Source organism: Phascolarctos cinereus, unplaced genomic scaffold, assembly GCF_003287225.1.
Source record: "Phascolarctos cinereus isolate Bilbo 61053 unplaced genomic scaffold, phaCin_HiC Scaffold_536;HRSCAF=1161, whole genome shotgun sequence".
NCBI lineage: Eukaryota > Metazoa > Chordata > Mammalia > Diprotodontia > Phascolarctidae > Phascolarctos > Phascolarctos cinereus.
Genome location: NW_027555887.1, coordinates 4,038 through 26,277, shown reverse-complemented (window position 1 = coordinate 26,277; position 22,240 = coordinate 4,038). Strand labels below are relative to the sequence as shown.

The following is a 22,240-nucleotide window of genomic DNA, read 5'->3' as shown; positions in this document are numbered from 1 at the left end:
GGATGGTTGGGAGAAGGACAAGAGAGGGACTCTTAGGAGTGAGTAGAATAAAGAATAGGAGGTTAAGGGAGAAGATAAGGTAACAGGGATATACACAAATAGTAATATAACTGTGAGTGTGAATGGGATGAATTCACCTATAAAATAGAAACAGATAACAGAAAGGATTAAATATCTGAATCCAATAATAAGTTTTTTATATGAAACACTTTTAAGAATGAGAGATACACACAGAGTTAAGATGGAGAGATGGAGTAGAATTTACATACTTCAGCTGATACAAAAAATGCAGAGTCAGCATTTATGAAATCTGACAGTAATGGCTAAAACAGATTTAATTAAAAGAGACAAACAAGATAAATGATTTTGATAAGAGGTACTATAGACAATAAAGCAAAAACAATACTGCACGTATATGCATCAAATTCTATAATATTTAAATTTTTAAAAGAAAAGTTAAATGAATTACAGATGGAGATAGGTAGTAGTATTATAATAGTGGGAGACAGCTTTTCCCTCTCAGAACTAGAAATCTAACCAAAAAATAGACAGATCTCTGGAGAGACTAGAATGGAAAGAGAAAGAAATAAATCTTTTTCTCAGCACTTCACGGTATCCTTACAACGATTTTCTATATATTAGGACATAAAAATCTTATAGTAAAAGAAGAAACATTAAAAGTATCTTTTCAGATCATAATGTGATATAATCATATTTAATGAAAGACCATGAAAACATAGATTAACAATCAATTGGAGATTCAAAACCTAATGTTAAAGAATGAATGGTTTAAAGCACAAGTCATAGAAATAATCAATAATTTCATTAAAGATAATAACAACAATGAGACAATATATCAAAATCTATGGGACATAATAAAAAGAATAATAAGAGGAAAATTTATATCTCTAAATGCTTACATCAATAAAGTAGAGAAATAACAGACCAATGCAATTTTTTAAAAAACCTAGAAAAATGAACAAAGAAAAAATACACAGTTAAACACTAAATTGGAAATCTTAAAAATTAAAGGTGAGATTAATAAAATTGAATGTAAAAATTGAATTAATAAATGAAACTAGAAGTTGGTTTTATGAAAAAATCAAAAAATAGATAAACATTGGTTAATTTGTTTAAAAAAAATGAAATCACTATTATTAAAAATGAAAAAGGTATATATACCAATAAATGAAGATGAAACTAAAGCAATTATGAGGAATTATTTCATCCAATTTTATGCCGATAAATTTAACAAGTTAAGTGAAATGGAAGAATATTTACAAAAACATAAATTGCCTATAGAATCAGAAGAGGAAATAGAATATCTAAATGGACCCATTTTACAAAAAAAAAAAATTGAACAGCCCACAAAAGAGCTTCCTAAGAAAAAAAGTACCAATACGAAATGGATTTACAAGTGAATTTTATTAATATTTAAAGATCAACTAATTCCAATACTGAGTAAATTATTTGAAATTATAGGCAAAGAAGGCATCCTACCAAACTCTTCTTTTTGAAACAAATGATACTGATACTTCAACCAGGAAGAGGAAAAAGAAAAACAAAGTATGAACTATTTCCCTAATGAATATATATAATGACCAAGTGGAATTTAAGAAAAAGAAATAGAAGGAATCAGAATAGGGAACAAGGTAACAAAACTATCTCTTTTTATATGATATGATGATAAACTTGAAAAATCCCAAAGACTCAAATAAAAAATTAGTTAAACAATTAACTATTTTAGCAAAAGCAAAACAAAACAAACCCCAACAATTTTATCAAAGTAGCAGGATATAAAGTAAATCCACATAAATCATTAACATTCCTATATGTCACATACAAAACCCTGTTGAAGAGATAGTAAGAGATACCTCATTTAAAATACTTCTGGGGCAGGTAGGTGGTGCAGTGTACAGAGCACCAGCCCTGAAGTCAGGAGTACGTGAGTTCAAATACAGCCTCAGACCAAACACTTAATATTTACTAGCTGTGTGACCCTGGGCAAGTCACTTAACCCCAATTGCCTACAAAAAAAAATAAAATAATTCTAGACAGTACAAAATACCTGGGAGTACACCTGCCAAAAGAAACCCAGAAACTATATAAACAAAAGTAAAATGAGTTTTAAATAATTGGAGAAATACTGTTTGTGAGTGGGCAGGACAAATATAATAAAATGACAAATTTACCTAAAGTAATTTGTGTATTCAATGCCATCCCAATTAATTTACCAAAAAAAAAAATTACTGAATTAGAAAAAATAGCAGAATCCATTTGGAAGAGCAAAAAGTCAAGAATATCAAAGAACTAATTAAAAAAAGGGTTGTTTAGCAGTACTAAATCTTAAAATCTATTCTAAAATAGTAATTATCAAAATTATCTGGTAGTGACTAAGAAATAGAAAGTTAGATCAGTGGAACAGAGTAGTCATACAGTTCACCAAGCCTATCTAGGTGTTGAAAAGGGTCTCCAGGGGCTGAAGGCATTGCTTTAGGATCATTCTGGGTAGTCCAGAATTTTTCTGACTAAGCGAAGGAGTGCAAGCAGGGCTGAGAACATTGCCAGAAATTCAATGAGCTGACTAAGCAGCATTTCTTCGAAACTTCTTTCCCTTCATGCTTCCCCCTTTCACCCCTCCCCCCACGTCTAAACTATCCACAGAAGGGTTGTCATCCTTCGATGAAATCTCAAACTTAGGGGGCCACTAGACACTAGAGGATGCTGATGCCATAAATTCTATGGAATAACTACTTTTTAAACCATAAAAGGCAAAAATCTGTGTACTCTGTGTGTGTGTGTGTGTGTGTGTGTGTGTGTGTGTGTGTGTGTGTGTGTGGGTGGTAGGAATGGGCAGTAGAAAGATCTGTCAGTCGTTGCTCTAAATTAGCTTATTGCTCTCCTACTCCTGAAAATTTCACCAGCAATAATATAGGAATACACTGAGAACAGCAATTCCCCACTACTGTGTAATCTGGGACTTTTGCCACTCTTTTGTGTAGATATTGCCTCCCTCATTATAATGTAAGCCCTCTGAGAGCAGGGAAGTTTTACTATTATCTGCTTACCCCTGGTGCTTAGCACAGAGCCTAGTAAGAGCTAAGTGACTGCTGGCAGATTGGCTGATTGATACTCTCTTCTCCCTTACCTCTATCATGCTGTTCTCCACTGTTCTTCTTTGGGCCTGATTTTTGCTTCTCAATATTCTTTTGCTGGATCACCATCCACCTTCAGTCCCCTGAGTGTGAATATCTCCAAGACTCTGGCCTTGGGCGTCTTTAGCATAGCCACCACCTCAACCACAATCTCCCCTCTGACCTGATGGAGGCAGCTCAGGAAAACCCAAGAGCTGGGAAACAGCAAAACGAGCGTCACAGGAGCTACCTTGTGGAGAAGGGGCCCATCTGTTCTTTACCACTAGCAACAACTGATAACTGCCACCAATAGGTACATGTGCATGAGGGCCACAGGGGTGGCAGCAAGCTAGACCACTGGTCCTGGTCAGCCCTGATAGCTCTCATCTGAGGAAGCAACTCCTGTGGAAAAGGGACTGTCCATTGCCACCAGCTGCCAGCCAATTGCTATTCATAAGGCAGATGGGCCAGCCTTGCTAAAACAGTGAGGCACCCTAAGGGAGAGACAAGAGGCCAGTCAAGGAAACCTAGAATCACCACCTTGACATTATCAATCCTTTGACAACCCAGAACCCTGAACCTAAGAGCATTTGGAATAGCAAGGCTTCCAGACCAGTGCCTGCAACCCTCATTCTGGGAAAGTGATTGAAATGAAATGAAATATAATTTAAAAATAGACATGAATAAGTCTGAAAGTAAAAGTTGGTTATAGTGAGGTGATGAATATGGATTTAGAAATGGGAAGGGATGGTGCATGGTAAGAAGAACAGTTACTTGGGGACAGGAGAGAATTTGGGTTGCATTCCACATCTTCATCCTTCCTAGCTGTGGCACATAAATCACTGATTTTCTTGAGCCTCAGCAACCTCACCTATAAAATGGAAATTATCCTATTTGCACTTAGGATTCTCATGTGGATGAAATCAGATGCTTCATAAAGGGTGGTTTATTTTCAACCTTGCTGTCCAAGCTAGAATGTAAACTAGAAGGGACAGTCAGGTCCTACCTAAAGGCAGGCAAATCTTCCTTTCTATCACAATGGCAGTATTAAAGTCTTTCTTTCTCTCTTTCTCCTTTAGGATTACCATGTGACCCCACATTCATCCTTGAGTTGCTCCTTGCAATGTAATCTGCTCTATCATTTTCCAGAAATGTTTTGAATATAAAGACCAGAAATTTCTATATTTAATGAAGCTTTTGAATGAAAATGTCAAGATCATAAGTTCCCCATGGATGAAGGTGAGACCAGTGTCTCTCTTTGAGCTCAGAATATTTTTTTAAATTACTTCAAAGAAACTACTACAAGCAGCTAGGCTAGAATTCATCATTCATTCCATTGGGAGGTACAATAGTGCCATGTTGGAAATGGGTTCCCATTTTCTTCTTTATTGACAAGGACTAAAGACAGAAAAGGTCACCCTATGTGGTCTGATTTGACAGACATTATAAGGCCCCTCCCTGGAGTAGTTCACCCACTGGTCACAGGACTGAATGTTAAATTCATGTTACTAGAGACAAGCTGACTTTTCCCTTGTGCACCCAATTTGGATCAGGTTAGAAGATGAGTTAGCTGTCCCAATGGAAGGTGGAGGCTGAGCTCTTAGAAGACCTTAAAATGAGAAAGGATGAGAACTTTTCCGTTGGAAGTAAGAATTGAGAGTGAAAGCCAAAGAGTTTCAGGCAACCAAGGAACAGATGCTAATTTTTAGGGCATTTCTAGGAATGATGAGAAAAGTCACTATTTTCCAAAGGGCACTTGTCCCACCCTTACTCAGCCGTATTCTCAACATGATCCAAGTGCTAAGTAGAAAATTATTTTCTTTTTCTAATAAAGTATTTTTAGGTCTACAATTCTTTTCCATCTCTAGTGCATTATCTCCCTGGATCTCATCACAAAGCAGTTAAAAATATGCAATCAATACTTGAATTTATTTTGGAAGAAGTGAAGGAACACCAAAGAACACTGGATCCCAGCAATCCTCGGGACTTTATTGATTGTTTCCTGATGAAAATGGAGCAGGTAGAGTGTCAGCAGCAGGTCTGAATCTCACTTTTGTAGGTGAAATGGCTTGTGTCTTAGAGGCTGACATTCACATTCACAAACATAGAGCAGTAAATAATCATATTTTAATCATAATATGGCCAGAACACTATATGAGAAGAATGAGAAGACAGGGTCCTAGCCCTGATGAATTTCTAACCCAACAGACAGGAGAAAGCCCATGTAAGGACAAGAATAATTATCAGGAATGTGTAAGGAAAGCCAAAATAGATTAAAATTGAGGATTTAAGTGATGAAGGAATTTGAAATTAGCAAGAAAGATAATATTTGGACTGGGTTAACATAAGACTTCCTTCTGGAAGAGTTAGGTTTTAGTCTGGGTTTGAAGGAGGTCCCAGAGCTTAACAGTGAGGACTGGGCAGGACATTTCAAGACTCTACAAAGACAGTGGAATAGGGAACTTTAATCTGAGCAGCCTAATTGGAATGGAGGGGCTGCTGTGGTAAGTACTAGGGGGAGGTTGGTGGGTTTTACAGTCAAGATAGTGGAGTAAGAGGCTCTCACTTTCCACCATTCCATAAACAACAAAGAGCAAAACAAAAAGAAAGAAAAATCATTGAAAAGTTGCATAAAGAAAAAAAAATCCACCGAATTAGAAGCAAAACTAGAATAAAACAATATGCTAATGTAATTCATATGGAGTAAATGAAACCCAGAAAGTACCAGAGAAACATGGAGAAGGTAAAAGATATGCTGATGGAATGCTGAAATGGATCAATGACCTACTTAAGCAATAAATGTGCTCTGAGGTCATGACTTATGGTTTTCTTACCACATGAACCAAAAAACACATTAATTCAGAAACATTTAATTTAGCAATGTGTCAACATAACTGACCAGGAAAATCCTTCCTTCATCAACCTATGCACATAAGGGTATATTCTCCCACAGATTCCTACTCCACTGGTAGATGAGGAATGTGGGAGAGGGCAAATATGTAGACCAGAGCAAGAGATTTTTAGAACTAATATGTACAGTAGTCTCTTGTGTTTCATGTGTGAGAATCTTCAGAATTCCATATCCTTTCCCCACCACCACACTCACAGTGAGCATAGACCTTAGTTGACTTCAACTTGAATTATGCCCTAGCACCTGCCTGCTTTTTCCTGTGTTTTTACTTTTCTTATCTTTAGTCCATTGGTTATTTGTTATATATTCAATTTCTGGTCTCAGTTGTGAGTTTTCCTCATATCAACATCTCATTGTCAAGGGCAAAGCATTTACCACCTCAATTTCCTCATTAGTAAAATGACAATAATAATGCACTAACTGTATCACAGTATTTTGATGAGGATAAAATGGGAAAATACATGGATCCTTTTTGCATTAATTGTTATATATATGGAAGTTGATAATTTTTTTCCTCCTTATTTGCTAAACTAATAAATCCTGTTCATCTCAGTAAACGTAGAATAACAGAATTTAATCCACAAGAAAAACAAGAGCTTACATGCAGTCATTGTGCATTTGTTGCTTAGTCATTTCAGTTCAGTCCAGCACTTCATGACTCCATTTGGGTGTTCTTGGCAAAGATACTGGAGTGGTTTTCCATTTCTAGCTCATTTTATAGATGAGGAAACTGAGGTAACCAAGGTTAAGTGATTTGTCCAGGATCACACAGGCAGTTAGCCAGATTTAAACTCAACCCAGTGCACCACCTAGCTGCTTGTGTATACCCACAGATATGAATGATATATAATATGTAAGCACAGATATCTTGCAAGTTAGTATCATACAGTATGTGTCAAACATGAATAGAAATGGATCCTGGTAGGCCTCATATTAACTAGAAAATGCAGAAATTAACATTCTCTATGTAGTATTATATCTGTATTTATTTTACTAAACATTTCCCAATTACATTTTAATGTGGTTTCAGCCACACACGTTTTGTTGGTGGCTTGAGGCCTGAGAGCTGAGTTTGACCCTCCTGTTGTAGCACATAAAGAGCTGCCCTCAGAGCCAGGCAAAACTGAGTTTAAGACCCTCTGACACAAAAAGTCTATGTGATCCTGGGCAAATCACTTGACACTATAGTGCCCTAGGGCTGGCAACTCTCTAGAAACTTTAAGTTTTTCAGAGAAAGTGCAGACTTGCATTGGCAGACAGATTTTTTTTTTACCTGGAAGTAACCTGTGCCATGATATTGCAGGTCTAGTCTCTTTCTGTCTGTCTGTCTGTCTGTATATATCCCCCATCCTCCACGTATCTTTCTTCTCTCTGTCTCTCTCTCATATGTGAGATGCAAGGGCCAAAATGCTTTCATAATTGCTAGCTACTTGTTCTGCTTTGGATTGTGTTGCTCAATTTAATTTATTTACAGGGTCATAGATTTAGAACTGAAATGGATCTTGGAGGTAATTGAATCCAGCTCCCTCATTTACAGATGAGGAAACTGAAACATAAAATGGTTAAATGACTTGTCTAAGGTCAATGATAGAGCTGGTGGTGTGTTGGGGGCAACTAGGTGGCACAGTGGATAGAGCACTGGCCCTGAAGTTAAGAGCATCTGAGTTCAAATCTGGCCGCAGACACTTAACTAGTTGTGTGACCATGGCCAAGTCATTGAACCCAGTTTGCCTCCCCCCAACATTAAAAAAAAATATCAGAACTTAGATTTAAACCAAGGTCCTCTGCTTCCAAATCCTTATGCTTTCCATTTGCCCTGCTGCCTCTCTTACTTTTCCATTAATCATACCAAATCATTCTTAGGAAAAGCAACAACCACAATCTGAATTTACCATTGAAAACTTGGTCCACACTATAAGTGACTATTGCTGCAGGAACAGAGACAACCAGCACCACCCTGAGATATGGACTCCTGCTTCTCCTCAAATACCCTGAGATAGAAGGTGGGATAAAGGATAATAACACATACAATTTAATCCACATGAGAGGGGTTCCTGGTCCTTTTGAGACTTTCCTTGGAAACTTTTTTATTGCCATTTTAATGTATTTAAGTCATTACATGTTCAAGTTTACTTATTCCTCCTTCTCCACCACTACTTCCACCTTGCTTAGTGAAGTGGTATATAATTGTGAGTTATTATTAGAGGTAGCCACACAGATAGTGAAGTGAATAGAGACTGGAGCCCAGTGCTAGAAGTGGGAAGAACTGAATGATTGAAGGCACTGGTTCCTGATAGCTTCTTGATGCTACTTGACCACAGAAGGAGCTGGTGCCTCTGGATTCCTGTCACTCTACAGCTGCAGAGGGAAATACCTTGGGCATATGGTTGGTCATATTAAGTTGTAGAACAGGTCCAGATGAGAACCCTCCTCATTTCCTACATCAAGTGTACTTGGCTTCATTTATTTAAGGACACCTGACCTTTTCTTATGGGCATGGGACATAGGTGCCTTAAGTGATGCTCAGCTAGTTTAAGAGACTAAACTGGAGGGGTGGAGCCAAGATGGCAGAGTGAAAGCAGTGACTTGCTTAAGCTCTCCCCCAAACCCTCCAAATACTCATAAAAAATGTCTCTAAACAAATTCTGAGGCACCAGAACACACAAAAAGATGGAGTGAAACAAATTTCCAGCCCAAGACAACCTACATGATTGATCAGAAAGGTGTATCACCCCAGGATGGGAGTGCAGTGCAGTGTGGCCTGGGGCGCAGGCCACAGAAAACCAGGAGCAGGTCTCAGAGGACTGAATTGTGGGCAGCTGTGGTGGTTTCCAGACTGCTCAATCCTCAGTTGCCAGGGACAACTTAGAACGTCAGTGGGAAAAGTCTGTTTCTGTGGTGCTCAGAGAGGAAAGCAGGGTTTCAGCTCCATTCCCAAGAGCATGGCCATGGGGGAGGGCATCAGCTTCCTGAGCTTCTAGATGACAGACTGAGGGGGAATCTAGTGGCTGATCAGAGAGGCATTGCAGGGATCTCTTTGCCAATGCTGAGGCAGAAATCTCTTGCTTTACCCATGTATGGATCTGGATCACGTTCTAGGTGACAGTGCTGGGGTGAAGAGGAACGCTGGCATAGAGGAACTTGTGGCTGGGAACAGGAGCCCTCCTCACAGTTACAGGATAGAAAGGAATACTTTTGGTCACAGGCTAGGAAAGCAGTAAACACCGCACCCTTATCATACCGCCTTGGAAGAACTGAAAATTTGCAGGTCCCTAGAAGTATCTCTGAAAACAGCAGTACAAACACCTGAAGCTTGGGACAGTAGATTCTCCACATTGCAGGCAGACTCTTACCTTAACAAAGAGTTTAAACTCAAATAATTGGCCAGGATCATAAGCACACAGAGCAAAAAGAGTCAGACTGTATTATCTTACTTTGGTGAAAAAGAAGATCAAAATATACAACCAGAAGAAGACAACAATGTCAAAGCTCCCACATCCAAAGCCTCCAGGAAAAATATGAACAGTCTCAGGCCTTGGAAGAGCTCAAATGGGATTTTGAGAAGCTAGTGAGGGACGTAGAGGAAAAACTGGGAAGAGAAATGAGAGTGATTGAAGAAAATCATGAAAAACAAGTCAACAATTTGCTAAAGGAGGCCCAAAAAAATACTGAAGAAAATAACACCTTAAAAAATAGCCTAATCCAAATGGCAAAAGAGGTACAAAAAGCCAATGAGGAGAAAAACCCTAAAAAGAAAAATTGGCCAAATGGAAAAGGAAGTCCAACTGCTCAATGAAGAAAATACTTCCTTAAAAATTAGGATAGAGCAATTGGAAGCTAGTGACTTTATGAGAAATCAAGACACTGTAAAACAAATGCAAAAGAATGAAAAATTAGAAAACAATGTGAAATATCTTATTGGAAAAACAACTGACATGGTAAATAGATTCAGGAGAGAGAATTTAAAACTTATTGGACTATCTGAAGCCATGATCAAAAAAACAGCCTAGACATCATCTTTCAAGAAATTATTGAGGTAAACTGCCATGATATATTAGAACCACAGGGCAAAATAGAAATTGAAAGAATCCACCGATTCTTCTCCTGAAAGAGATCCCCAAAGGAAAACTCTTAGATATATTATAGCCAAATTCAGAGTTCCCAGGTCGAGGAGAAAATATTACAAGCTGCCAGAATGAAACAATTCAAGTACTGTGGAAACACAGTCAGGATAACACAAGACTTAGCAGCTTCTACATTAAAGGACCACAGGGCATAGAATATAATATTCTGGAGGGTAAAGGTGATAGGATTACAGCCAAGAATCACCTACCCAGCAAAACAGAGTATAATCCTTCAGGGGAAAAATGGTCATTCAGTGAAATAGAGGACTTTGAAGCATTCCTGCTGAAAAGACCAGAGCTGAATAGAAAATTTGACTTTCAAATACGAACTCTACTGGAACATGAAGAGGTAAACAGGAAAGAGAAATCATAAGAGAGTTATTAAGATTGAACTGTTTGCATTCCTGCATGGAAAGATGATATTTAAACTCATGAGACCTTTATCAGTATTAGGGTAGTTGAAGGAAAAAAATATATGTGTATGTATATATAGATAGATAGATAGAGGGCACAGGGTGAGTTGAAGATTAAAGGGTCATATCTGGAGAATAAAATTAAGGGATGAGAGAGGATGATACTCAGAAGAAGAAAGGGAGAGGTAGAATGGGGTAAATTATCTAAAAAAAAACAGAAAAGTCTCTTACAGTGGAGGGTAACAGGGGAAGGTGAGAGGGAATGAGTGAATCATTCTCATAGGCTTAGGCTTAAGGAGGGAATAACATTCAATTGGGTGTGGAAATCTGACTTACCCTGCAGTAAAAAGGGGAGAAGGGACAAGAGAGCAGGGGATGATAGAGAGGAGGGCAGATTGGGAAAGGGGTAATCAGAAGGAAATACTTCTGAGGAGGACAGGGTCAAAAGAAAGAATAGAATAAATGGGAGGACAGGATAGGATTAAAGGAAATAGAGTTAGTTTTACACAACATGTCTGCTATGGAAGTGTTTTGCATAACTGCTCATATATAACCTATATTGAGTTGTTTACCTTTTCAATGAGGGTGGGTGGGGAGGGAGGAAGAGGAAAGTTTGAAACCTAAAGTATTAAAAGCATGTTAAAAAAATGTTTTCACATGCTACTGGGAAATAAGAAATACAGGACATGAGGTATAGAAGTCTATCCTGCCCTACAGGAAAATAGAAGGGGAAGTGGATAAGAGAAGGGGTTAAGAATAGAAGAAAGGAACGCACTAGAGGAAGGGTATTCAGAATACATGCCATCTTGGGGTGGGGGGAGGGTGAGATGAGGCAAAATTTGAAACTCATAAACTTGTTGAAGTGAATATTGAAAACTAAAAATAAATAAATTTATATTTTTTTAAAAAGTGTCTAAAATGGAATTTTCATCTCTCTCTATCTATTGAAATATCAGTCAAGTGTATTATTTATCAATGTAACTCAGTGAAAAATCAGAGAAAATATGAGCAAAGGCAGCTTTTATCTCTACTTTTAAGATAAATTTTCATTTGTATTGTGACAGGAAAACTTCATGAAGAAATTGATTCTGTGATTGGCTGAAATCGAAGTCCCTGCATGAGGACAGAAACAACATGCCTTACAGCAATGCTGTGATACATGAGACACAGCGATACATTGACCTCATTCCCACCAGCCTGCCCCATGTGGTGTCAGAAGATGTTCAATTTAGACAATATCTTATCCCCAGGGTCAGAAGAGTTTCTCAATAACACAAGATTTTATACTGTCTCATTCAAATCTAGAATCTTGGAGTTAGAAGGAACCTCAGGCCCACCCACATCCCTGAGAAGTAGTCCCAGAATTTCAGAATTTGAAAGTATTTCAGTGGTCATAGTGTCCATTCCCAATGTGAAAAAGGATTCCATCTACTGTATGCTCACCTCGTGGTCATCTAATCTTTGCTTAAAGATTTTCGAGGTGGAACCACTTTGTTGCTGAGAAATTCTATTCTAATCTTGGACAGAGAATTTGTTTTATCTTGTATTAAGCCTAAGTTGACAATTTTGTAACTTTAATCTATTGCTCTTGGTTTTGACTCCCAGAAAAAACAGAACAAAGTTCCTCTCTCTTTCTAGTAAAACTCCATGAAACACTTGGAATCAGCTACTATGTCTCCTGTTCTGTTATGTCTCCTGTTCTCTTGTCTAAATATCCCTGTTTCCTTCAACCCATCCTCACGTGGCATGGACTTGTTATTCTTACCATCCTGGTTGCCCTCCCTTGAGTACCTCCAGCTCTTCAGCGTCCTCCTAAGATATGATTCACAGAAGGAATACAATCCTCATTTGTGAGCTGAGGAGACCACAGTACTACTTCCAAGCTGTCTTTGAACCTTCAATAATTGCCCTTAGTATATGGTCAGTCATCAGTTTTCAATCCACCTAGTGGTGTGATAGTCTAACCTGTATATTTCCATCACTTTCAGAGGAAGAGCACGAAAATCTTTATCAAATGCTTTGCTAAAATCTAAGAAAAGTCTATGTATGTCATTCTCCTGATCTACCAGTTTATTAATATTCTCAAAAAATGAAATAATGATGATTCCACTGCAGATCCTTGTGATCACTACCTCCTTTTCTCAAATCATTGCCTCATTACTTCCTTTGCTAGATTAATGATCTCTTTAGAAATATCTTCTAGACTCTGAGTGCAGATTGAAGTGTGCTTTTTTCACTTTATTTCTCTTGGTAAGGTGTCTAGATGTCCCTAATTTTCTCCTTACTTCCCTGGGGTATTCTATCCTTGTTAGCTCTATCTATTTATTTATTCCATTCTTTTCAGTTCAAAGATCATTCCCTTGGTCAGAAAAAAAAAGAAGCAAAAGAAAAATTGAGAAGTTATGCATCTTTTCTTGTCACTTGTTATCCTTGTCCTTTAAGCCTCTGGGTTGTGGGTTTGTCCTTTCTTTAATCCTCCTCTTTTTCACAACATAGTTTTAAAAAATCTCTTCCTTTTTTTAAATATAAATTTATTTATTTGTAGTTTTCAATATTCATTTCCACAAGTTTTTGAGTTCCAAATTTTCACCCCGTCTCAACCTTCCCCCCACCCCAAGATGGTATGCATTCTGAATATCCCTTCCCCTACTCTGTCCTCTTTTCTTTCTCTTCCCACTCTCTTATACCCTTCCCCTTCTATTTTCTTGTAGAACAGGATAGACATCTGTACCCCATTTCCTATATTTCTTACTTCCTGGTAGTTTCTGAAAACATTTTTTTAAACATATGTTTTTAAAATTTTAAGTTTCAAATTTTCTCTCTTCCTCCATCCCCACCCACCCTCACTGAGAAGGCAAGCAACTAAATAAAGGTTGTACATGTGCAGTTACGCAAAACACTTCCATAGTAGACGTGTTGTGAAAAACTAACTCTATTTCCCTTAATCCTATTCTGCCCTCCCATTTATTCTATTCTTTCTTTCTTATCCTGTTCCTCCTTAGAAGTATTTTCTTCTCATTACCCTTTTCCAATCTGCCCTCCTCTCTATCATCCCCTTACTCTCTTGTCCCCTTCTCCCCTTTTTTCTTGCAGGGTAAGACAAATTTCCATACCCAATTGAATGTGTATGTAATTCCCTCCTTAAGCCAAATCCTGTGAGAATAAGATTCACTCATTCCCTCTCTTCCCCATTTCCCCTCCACTGTAAGAGACTCTTCTGGTTTTTTTTGTGAGATAATTCCCCCATTCTACCTCACCCTTTCTTCTTCTCCAAGTATAATCTCCCTCATCCCTTAATTTTATTCTCCAGATATGACCCTTAATCTTCAACTCACCCTGTGCCTTCTTCTGATTATCTCTCTGTCTGTCTGTCTACCTATCTATCTATCTATCTATAATATAATTTATTTTTCCTTCAACTACCCTAATACTGACAAAGGTCTCTGAGTTATAAATATCATCTTTCCATGCAGGAATGCAAACAGGTCAATCTTCATAAGTCTCTTATGATTTCTCTTTCCTGTTTACCTCTTTATCTTCCACTTGAGTCTTGTATTTGAAAGTCAAATTTTCTATTCAGCTCTGGTCTTTTCAACAAGAATGCTTGAAAGTCCTCTATTTCACCGAAAGACCATTTTTTCCCCTGAAGGATTATACTCAGTTTTGCAGGGTAGGTGATTCTTGGTTGTAATTCTATGTCCTTTGCCCTCCGGAATATTACATTCCATGCCCTGGGGTCCTTTAATGTAGAAGCTGCTAAATCTTGTGTTATCCTGATTGTGTTTCCACAGTATTTGAATTGTTTCCTTCTGGCAGCTTGTAATATTTTCTCCTTGACCTGGGAACTCTGGCATTTGGCTATAATATTCCTAGGAGTTTTCCTTTGAGGATCTCTTTCAGGAAGAGAATCGGTAGATTCTTTCAATTTTTATTTTGCCCTCTAGGTTGTAATATATCAGGGCAGTTTTCCTTGATAATTTCTTGAAAGATGATGTCTAGGCTCTTTTTTTGATCAAAGCTTCAGATAGTCTAATACTTTTCAAATTCTCTCTCCTGGATCTATTTTCCAGGCCCATTGGTTTTCCAATGTGATATTTCACATTGTTTTCTAATTTTTCATTCTTTTGCATTTGTTTGACAGTGTCTTCATTTCTTATAAAGTCACTAGCTTCTAATTCCTCTATCCTAATTTTTAAGGAAATATTTTCTTCATTGAGCATTTGGATTTCTGTTTCCATTTGGCCAACTTTTCTTTTTAGGGTGTTTTTCTCCTCATTGGCTTTTGTACCTCTTTTGCCATTTAGGTTAGGCTATTTTTTAAGGTGTTAATTTCTTCAGTATTTTTTTGGGTCTCCTTTAGCACGCTGCTGACTTGTTTTTCATGATTTTCTTCAATCACTCTCATTTCTCTTCCCAGTTTTTCCTCTACGTCCCTTACTTGCTTCTCAAAATCCCATTTGAGCTCTTCCAAGGCCTGAGACTGCATCATATTTTTCCTGGAAGCTTTGGATGTGGGAGCTTTGACATTGTTGTCTTCTTCTGGTTGTATATTTTGGTCTTCTTTTTCACCAAAGTAAGGTAATATAGTGTGACTCTTTTTTCACTGCTTGCTCATGATCCTGGCCAATTACTTGAGTTTGAAACTCTTTGTTAAGCTAAGAGTCTGCTTCAATGTGGAGAATGTACTGTCCCAAGCTTCAGGTGTTTGTACAGCTGTTTTCATAGATCTTTTAGGGACCTGCAAATTTTCAGTTCTTCCAAGGTGGTATGATAATGGCTGAGGTGTTTACTCCTTTCCTAGCCTGTGACCACAAGTATTCCTTTCTGTCATGTGACAGTGAAGAGGCAATCCTTTCCACAGCCAGTACAAACTCCACCATGTCAGCATTCCTCCCACCCCAGCACCGCCTCCTAGAACTGTGACCCAGATCCAAACACAGGCAAAGCAAGAGATTCCTGCCTTAACACTGGCAAAGAGATCCCTGCGATCCTTCTCTGATCAGCCACTGGATTCCCCTCAGTCTGTGAGCCAGAAGCTCGGGAACCAGCTGCATGGCCCCCCAGGGCCAGGCTCTTGGGGAATGGAGCTGAGAACCCGCCTTCCTTTCTCAGCATCAAGAGAAACAGACTTTTCCCGCTGACCTTCTAAGTTGTCTTTGGCATTAGTTGATTGAGGAGTCTGGAAACCTCTACAGCTGCCTGTGATTCACTCCTCTGAGGCCTGCTCCAGGTTCCCTGCAGCCTGAGCACCCAAGCTGAGCTGCATCCCAGCCTGGCGTGATACACCTTTCTGATCAATCTTCCAGGTTGTCTTGGGCTAGAAATTTGTTCACTCTGTCTTTTCGTGGGTTCTGCTTCTTCAGAATTTGTTTAGAGCCATTTCTTATGAGTATTTGGAGGGGTTTGGGGAAGAGCTTAAGCAAGTCACTGCTTTCACTCTGCCATCTTGGCTCCACCCCCCAAAAAATCTCTTCTTGTAGTGCTCTGTTTGCAGCATCAGCCTCTGTGCATTTTAGTCCTTATCACTTCTGTCACTATGGAACTGTGACATGCTTCTTTTATTCTTCCTTACCCTCAAAAAATCTAAGTTAATTGGTGAATTCCCTATAATAATAATAACTATTGTTTATAAAGTACTTTGAGATTTGCTTTACATAGATGATCTCATTTATTCTTTAAAACAACTCTGTGGGAATAGTTGCTATTGTTATCCCCATTTTACAAGTGAGGAAACTAAGTCTTAAAGAGACCCCCTGATTCACCTAGGGTCACGCAATAAATAAATGTATGAATCAGGATTTGTATGAAGGCTTTCCTGACTTCAGGTCTAACAGGCTCCTCGCTGCACTACCTGGCTACCTTATCCACATTGGTATCTTTAGAGAATGTTCCTTTTTCTTCCATCACCAGAATTCTTTTTCTTTGTGTGTTGAGAAACTTAACTCTTCTCTTTCTTGTGATAATAATAATAGCTACCATTAAGGCTTGTGAAACAATTTACAAATATTATCCCTTTTCATCCTGATAACAATGCTGAAATGTAGGTGCTGTTATCATTCTCATTTTACAAATAAGGAAACTGAGTCTAGGACAGGGTAAGTGATTTGGCCAGGGTCACATAGCTAGTGAGTGTTTGAGGCCTGATCAGTTCCTTCTGACTCCAAGTATTGTACTCTCCCCATTGGGCCACTTAGTTGATCCTGTATAAACTCTAAGATGGACGGTCACTTTCCCAAAAATTCCCCTTATTACCATCCATAAGTGTGCACCGAAAGTGTGTAAAGTGTGATTGCGTATCCTGAAACACAGCATGATCCCTCCAGAGGAAGAATGTTGTGCCACAGGGGATCTGCAGATCTCTATTCACATCTTTGTTATCCAAGTTCCTCTCAGATGGTGAGAACTGGTTCCACTATAATTGCAGGATGAAATTATCATTAAGAAAATCATGGAATTACAAACTGCTCTGTTTTTGATGGAAGTGAAACTCTAGGATCCGAAAGGATAATTGAAGTCTTCTATCACTGCTATATCATGTCTAACCTCCAGAGCTTATAATTTGTTTTCTGTATTCCTTGTAAACTTTTTTCTATCCAAATATTCTGTAGCATATTGTAATGACAATGCCAGTTTGATGTTGTCTCCATTTCTCTTTACCTAGATGCTTCTCATCATTCTTCTTTCCTCTGCTCCCTAAATAAACTCACACGAGTGTTTCTTCTTAATATATACTACCCCACTCTCTTTTTCCTATCTGCTTTCTTTTAAATAAGTTATAGTCTTTCCAGGACTTCAGTATTCTTAAGCATCTCATCATACCAAGCCCTATTTATGCCTTTGAGGTCAAATTTGCTTCCTTGTCTTAAAATCCCCAATCCACCTTTTTTTAACAGCACTTTAAGCATTAAAAAAGCCTTTTGACTATATTTGTAATAAATCAAAATCATCACCGTTCCAGCCTTTGCTAGATGCATCATTCCACTCCTGGTCAGGAGTTCATCATGTCTATATTTTTACTAAGATGTGGTCCAGAAATCCAAATCCCATTTTTAAACACCTTCTTACAAGATGTCCACTTCTGAAATCTGCATTAACTTTCTGAATCTTTTGTTTCCAATTACAACCATAATGAATACACCACCTGTGCTCCTAAAGTCTTTAGGGTTTTTTTCCCTTAATGTCAAAACCTTTGGAAATGCTTCCCAGATTTATGGTAGTATCATAATTTTTGCTCATGTGAATCACCAGATGTGGGTAGTAGTTGTATCCTTTGTTTTGTAAGGTTCTCCACTATCTCTTGGACATATGCTCCTGGAATATGGCAACACTGTCTATTTTTGTGCATGTGTGTGTGTGTGTGTGTGTGTGTGTGTGTGTGTGAGTGTGTGTGAAGCAATGAGGTTAAGTGACTTGCCCAGGGTCACACAGCTAGTAAGTGTTATGTGTCTGAGTCTGTATTTGAACTCAGGTCCTCCTGACTCCAGGGCTTGTGCTCTTTCCACTGTGCTACCTCGCTGCCCCAGAACTATCCATTCTAGTTATTGTCAGCAAACAATTGGTTCAGTATCCTTCTACAGGGAGTCACCAACTGTTCTTCTTTTCTTCTTCCTGGATGTCTTGCCAGATAACACCTGTGAACTTCCTTTACCATTCTTTAGACTACAAACAAGTGCTTCTTCCTCAGAACATCTTGTTTCTTCATCTTCAAGAAGAGCTCCCAACTTGTTTATCAGCTCTTGCCTTATTTGTCTGTGTGACATTATGTTATTCTTCAACATCCTGACATAGGTCACAATTAATTTCTGTCTCTTCAGATCATCTGGAATCTGCTTGGTCTTATCCATGATTGGTGTGCTTATTGTCCACCCAAGCAGCTCTTTCCTCTTTTGATAGATCTAATGATTGAAAGCTATTTTATTAACTTTTTTTAATCTGAAATCTGCCTCCTTTTGTATTTTACTCATCACTATTGATTCTACTCCTCAAGTGTCAAAGTTCAGTTTCATCTCTCGTAATAGTATTGTAGACTTTCTAACTTACTATCAGAAGAGGTATTTAAAAAGATGGCTCTTTCCATACTTAAAAATCAGGGGTTTTGACTAGGTGATAGTTCTAAATTCTCTTTCAGCTCCAACATTCTTTGGTTCTTATTTTCTAATTATTTATTTGTATCTCTTTTTTTCAGGGAACCACCATCATGCCATTGCTGTCTTCTATTCTGTATGATGATGAAGAGTTCCCTAATCCAGACCAGTTTGACCCAGGTCACTTCCTGGATGAAAGTGGCAACTTTAAGAAGAGCGACTATTTCATGCCTTTTTCAACAGGTAAGACATTCATCTAAATATGTACATTAAAGATGGAATGATAACTCAGAGGACCTTATTACTTTTGTGACCTTGGTCAAATTATTTCATTTCTCTGGGCTTCAGTTACCTTACATGCCCAAAAACTGGGTTGGTCTAGCTGACCATTATGGTCCTTCCAATTTCTATAACCAGGGAGTAGGGTGGAGACACAGTAAATCATTCTTCTAATTCTCCTTAGGCCTAGGTTCATCAACAAATCAGTTGAGTTTCAGAGTAGCTGTTCCAAAAAAGAGGCAGAACTGAGATAGTGGCCACTCTGTTCTGCATCCAGAGTGACAGCAACCCCCCCCCCACATTAATAACCATCCTCCAAGGCACTGTCAACCAGGAGCTACTTCTCAGATAAATCTTCCAGGCTTTTGTGTTAGCATGGTATAATCTTGTATTTTATCAAGCCAAGGAATGGGATTGGGTTATCTTAAGGCCTACTACTCAGGTACCATTATGGCTAAGGTCACTGAAGGTCTAATCTTAGAGTTTATGATTTTATAGAAATGTGACTCTTGACTAGGACACATGAGCATGGAACCCCCTTCCCAAGCTATGTATATTTTAATGAGGATCTATTGGTACAGAATTATAACTGATGGTCTGTCCTTTCACCTTCAAGTCTTGGGGGAACCTACTGGTTATTAGGTAATGGTGGTGATGGTCCATTCTGGCAGTGGCAGACAAGAATGTTGGCAGGCAGCTAACTATCCTTGACATTGTGGTCTCCAATGCCCTGCTCAATTGGTTACAATACTTGGGTTAGAGCTAGAAGTGAGTAGTTAAGACAAGTGGCTGGATGGCCATGAAGCTGTGGGGTAGACTCCAGAGGTGTTTTCTGTCCAAAATGGTGATAGATGGTTCCCAAAAGGAGCTTTGATCATTCTTCTGTCACCTTTCCTCATTGCAGTCACTGTGGGTAGCCACAAAGTTATTCCTTGAGACTGTAAATGAGGGATTGTTTCTCCCTAAGACAATGACTCCTTTCCTCTGAATATAAATCCCAGAACTTGCTCTGGCTCAGGGGAGATTGATTGAGGGAGAGCATACAGGAGGGCTTTTTCCTCTCTGTCTTGGCTCTTCAAAGGAGTCAAGGACCAGAGAGGAAAGGAATGCACACAGTTCTTCACCTAATGCCACTGAGTGTTAGTGGGCTACCTGACAGTCCAAAGAAGTGGCCTAGATGGCTTAGAAGTTTACAAATATCAAATCCTTATATTTGTCTCTTTCAGGAAAATGGATATGTGCTGGTGAGAGTCTGGCTTGGATGGAATTATTTCTGTTTTTTACTACCATCTTACAAAATTTTACCTTGAAATCTCCCATTGACTCAAAAGATATCAACAACACCTCAGTTGCCAGTGGATTAATCAAAGTACCCCCCTTGTATGAGCTCTGCTTTCTCGCTTTCTAAAACATGTGAAGGACTAGCCCTAGTTCCAACTGCTCTAGAGTCTCCTCACATTCTATGAACAAGATGTATTCATTCCATTGCCTGCCAATGAAAGCCCTCTATGATTTCAGTCCAATATACTCTTCTAGCATAATCTAATACTCCCTTTGACTTTTGCCAAAATCACAATTTAATTTTCCTCAACCTTCCTTAGAAATTCCCTGTTGCAGGAATATTTCTTCTTTTTTCTTCACTTCAACTCCTCTTGTTGCCCACAACCAGATTGTACACTGAACGGAGAGGCGTGAAATAACTTATGACCATGGGCCAGGTGGAGTAGAATTACTGACTCTGTTTATTCATCTGAGGGCACAGAATATATAGGGAAAATCTAGCCTAACTTCAAAGAGTCCTCCCCGTGAGATACTCCCCAGAATATCTGCTGAGGATGTAACAATAATGAATTTCCTCCTTATCAGGGTTCCTAGATTGGGCTGTAGATTCCAAGGTTTTCCCAGGCACCTAGGCGCCACCTGCATAGAGGAGTAAATATGTAAACCTAAGGTTCAAAGAGAGAGAAGGGATGTCTCAGAGACCTCTTTATCAGGAAGGAATTTGGGGAGCCGTACCACTTAATCCCCTGAGCCCTTTGGGATGAAAGCCTGAGCAGAGGTCAAACTCTGCCTTGGATCTTAAACCCTTATCAGACTCTTAAGATCGGCCCTCAACATCCACTGACAGAAATCTCACCCACCCTTCTAATCACAATTTAGGTGCCATATCCCTGTGATCTCTTTAGTTCTTATAGTCTGTATAATTCAATCTAAGCCTGAATTACACATATGCATCTTACGTTGTGTGTTCTTTCCGACATGTTTATTGATCCTGTCTTGTGTTCCTCACCAAATCTTAAGATTCTTTAGTAGGGCCTCTATCCTATACTTGTGTGTAATTATCCACCACCAATTGCTTAGGAGCCATTTTCTGCCCCTTAAAAGTCTCATGTCACATACTTCAACACATACGTGTGTCTTACTACGATGACAGCTTAACTGATCACAATGTGATGGCAGTGAGGTGGTACCTTGGACAGGGTCTTGGACCTGGAATTACAAAGACCTGAGTTAAAATCCAGCCTTAGACATTTATTGGCTATGTGATCCTGGGAAAGTCATTTCACCTCTGTTTACTTCAGTTCCTTTATGTATAAAATGGGGATAATCATAGCACCTATCTCCCAAGGCTATAGTGACAGGATCAAAGGAGCTGATAACTGTTAAGCATTTAGTACAGTGTCTGGCACATTGTAAGTATTGTATAAATTTACCAGAAATTATTATTATTACAACAACAATAGCTACTACTACTAGTACTTCTACTACTAGTACTACTACCACTATTACTATCTTTACTACTACATATTTCACCTCCTACTCTAATTAAAAAGTAGAAATAGAAAATGATCTACTGTTCACCACCTAAAAGAGAGCCTGGATGGAAAACTTACAAGAATTTCATAGTCAAATTTCAAAATTCCCAGATTAAGGAGATCATATTACAAGCAATAAGAAAAAAAAAACAATTTAGACATTGTAGAGATACAATCAGATATCACAAGATGTAGCAGCTTTTCCATGAAAAGACCATAGGTTTTGAAATATTATACTTGAAAGAGCAAAAGTGCTGGGGTTGTGAGCAAGAATTACTTGTCCAGCAAAGAGTATAAGTATACTGTGTCTCTATATGCTATACTATGCATTTGGATAATATATCCAAAAATATATATTGACTAACTGAAAGACTTTCAGGTATTTGTGACAAAAAGACTAGAACTCAATGTAAAATTTGATACAGAAGAAAGATAAGAAAAATATTAAAGAACAAGTATAAGGGATTTATTAAGGTCAA

General features: G+C 38.4%; 1 pseudogene; it reads left to right on the top strand.

The window, feature by feature from the left end:
- The first annotated feature begins 4,252 nt into the window (after window positions 1–4,252).
- Window positions 4,253–20,541, top strand: LOC110204519 (cytochrome P450 2C42-like; annotated as a pseudogene).
- The last annotated feature ends 1,699 nt before the right edge of the window (window positions 20,542–22,240 follow it).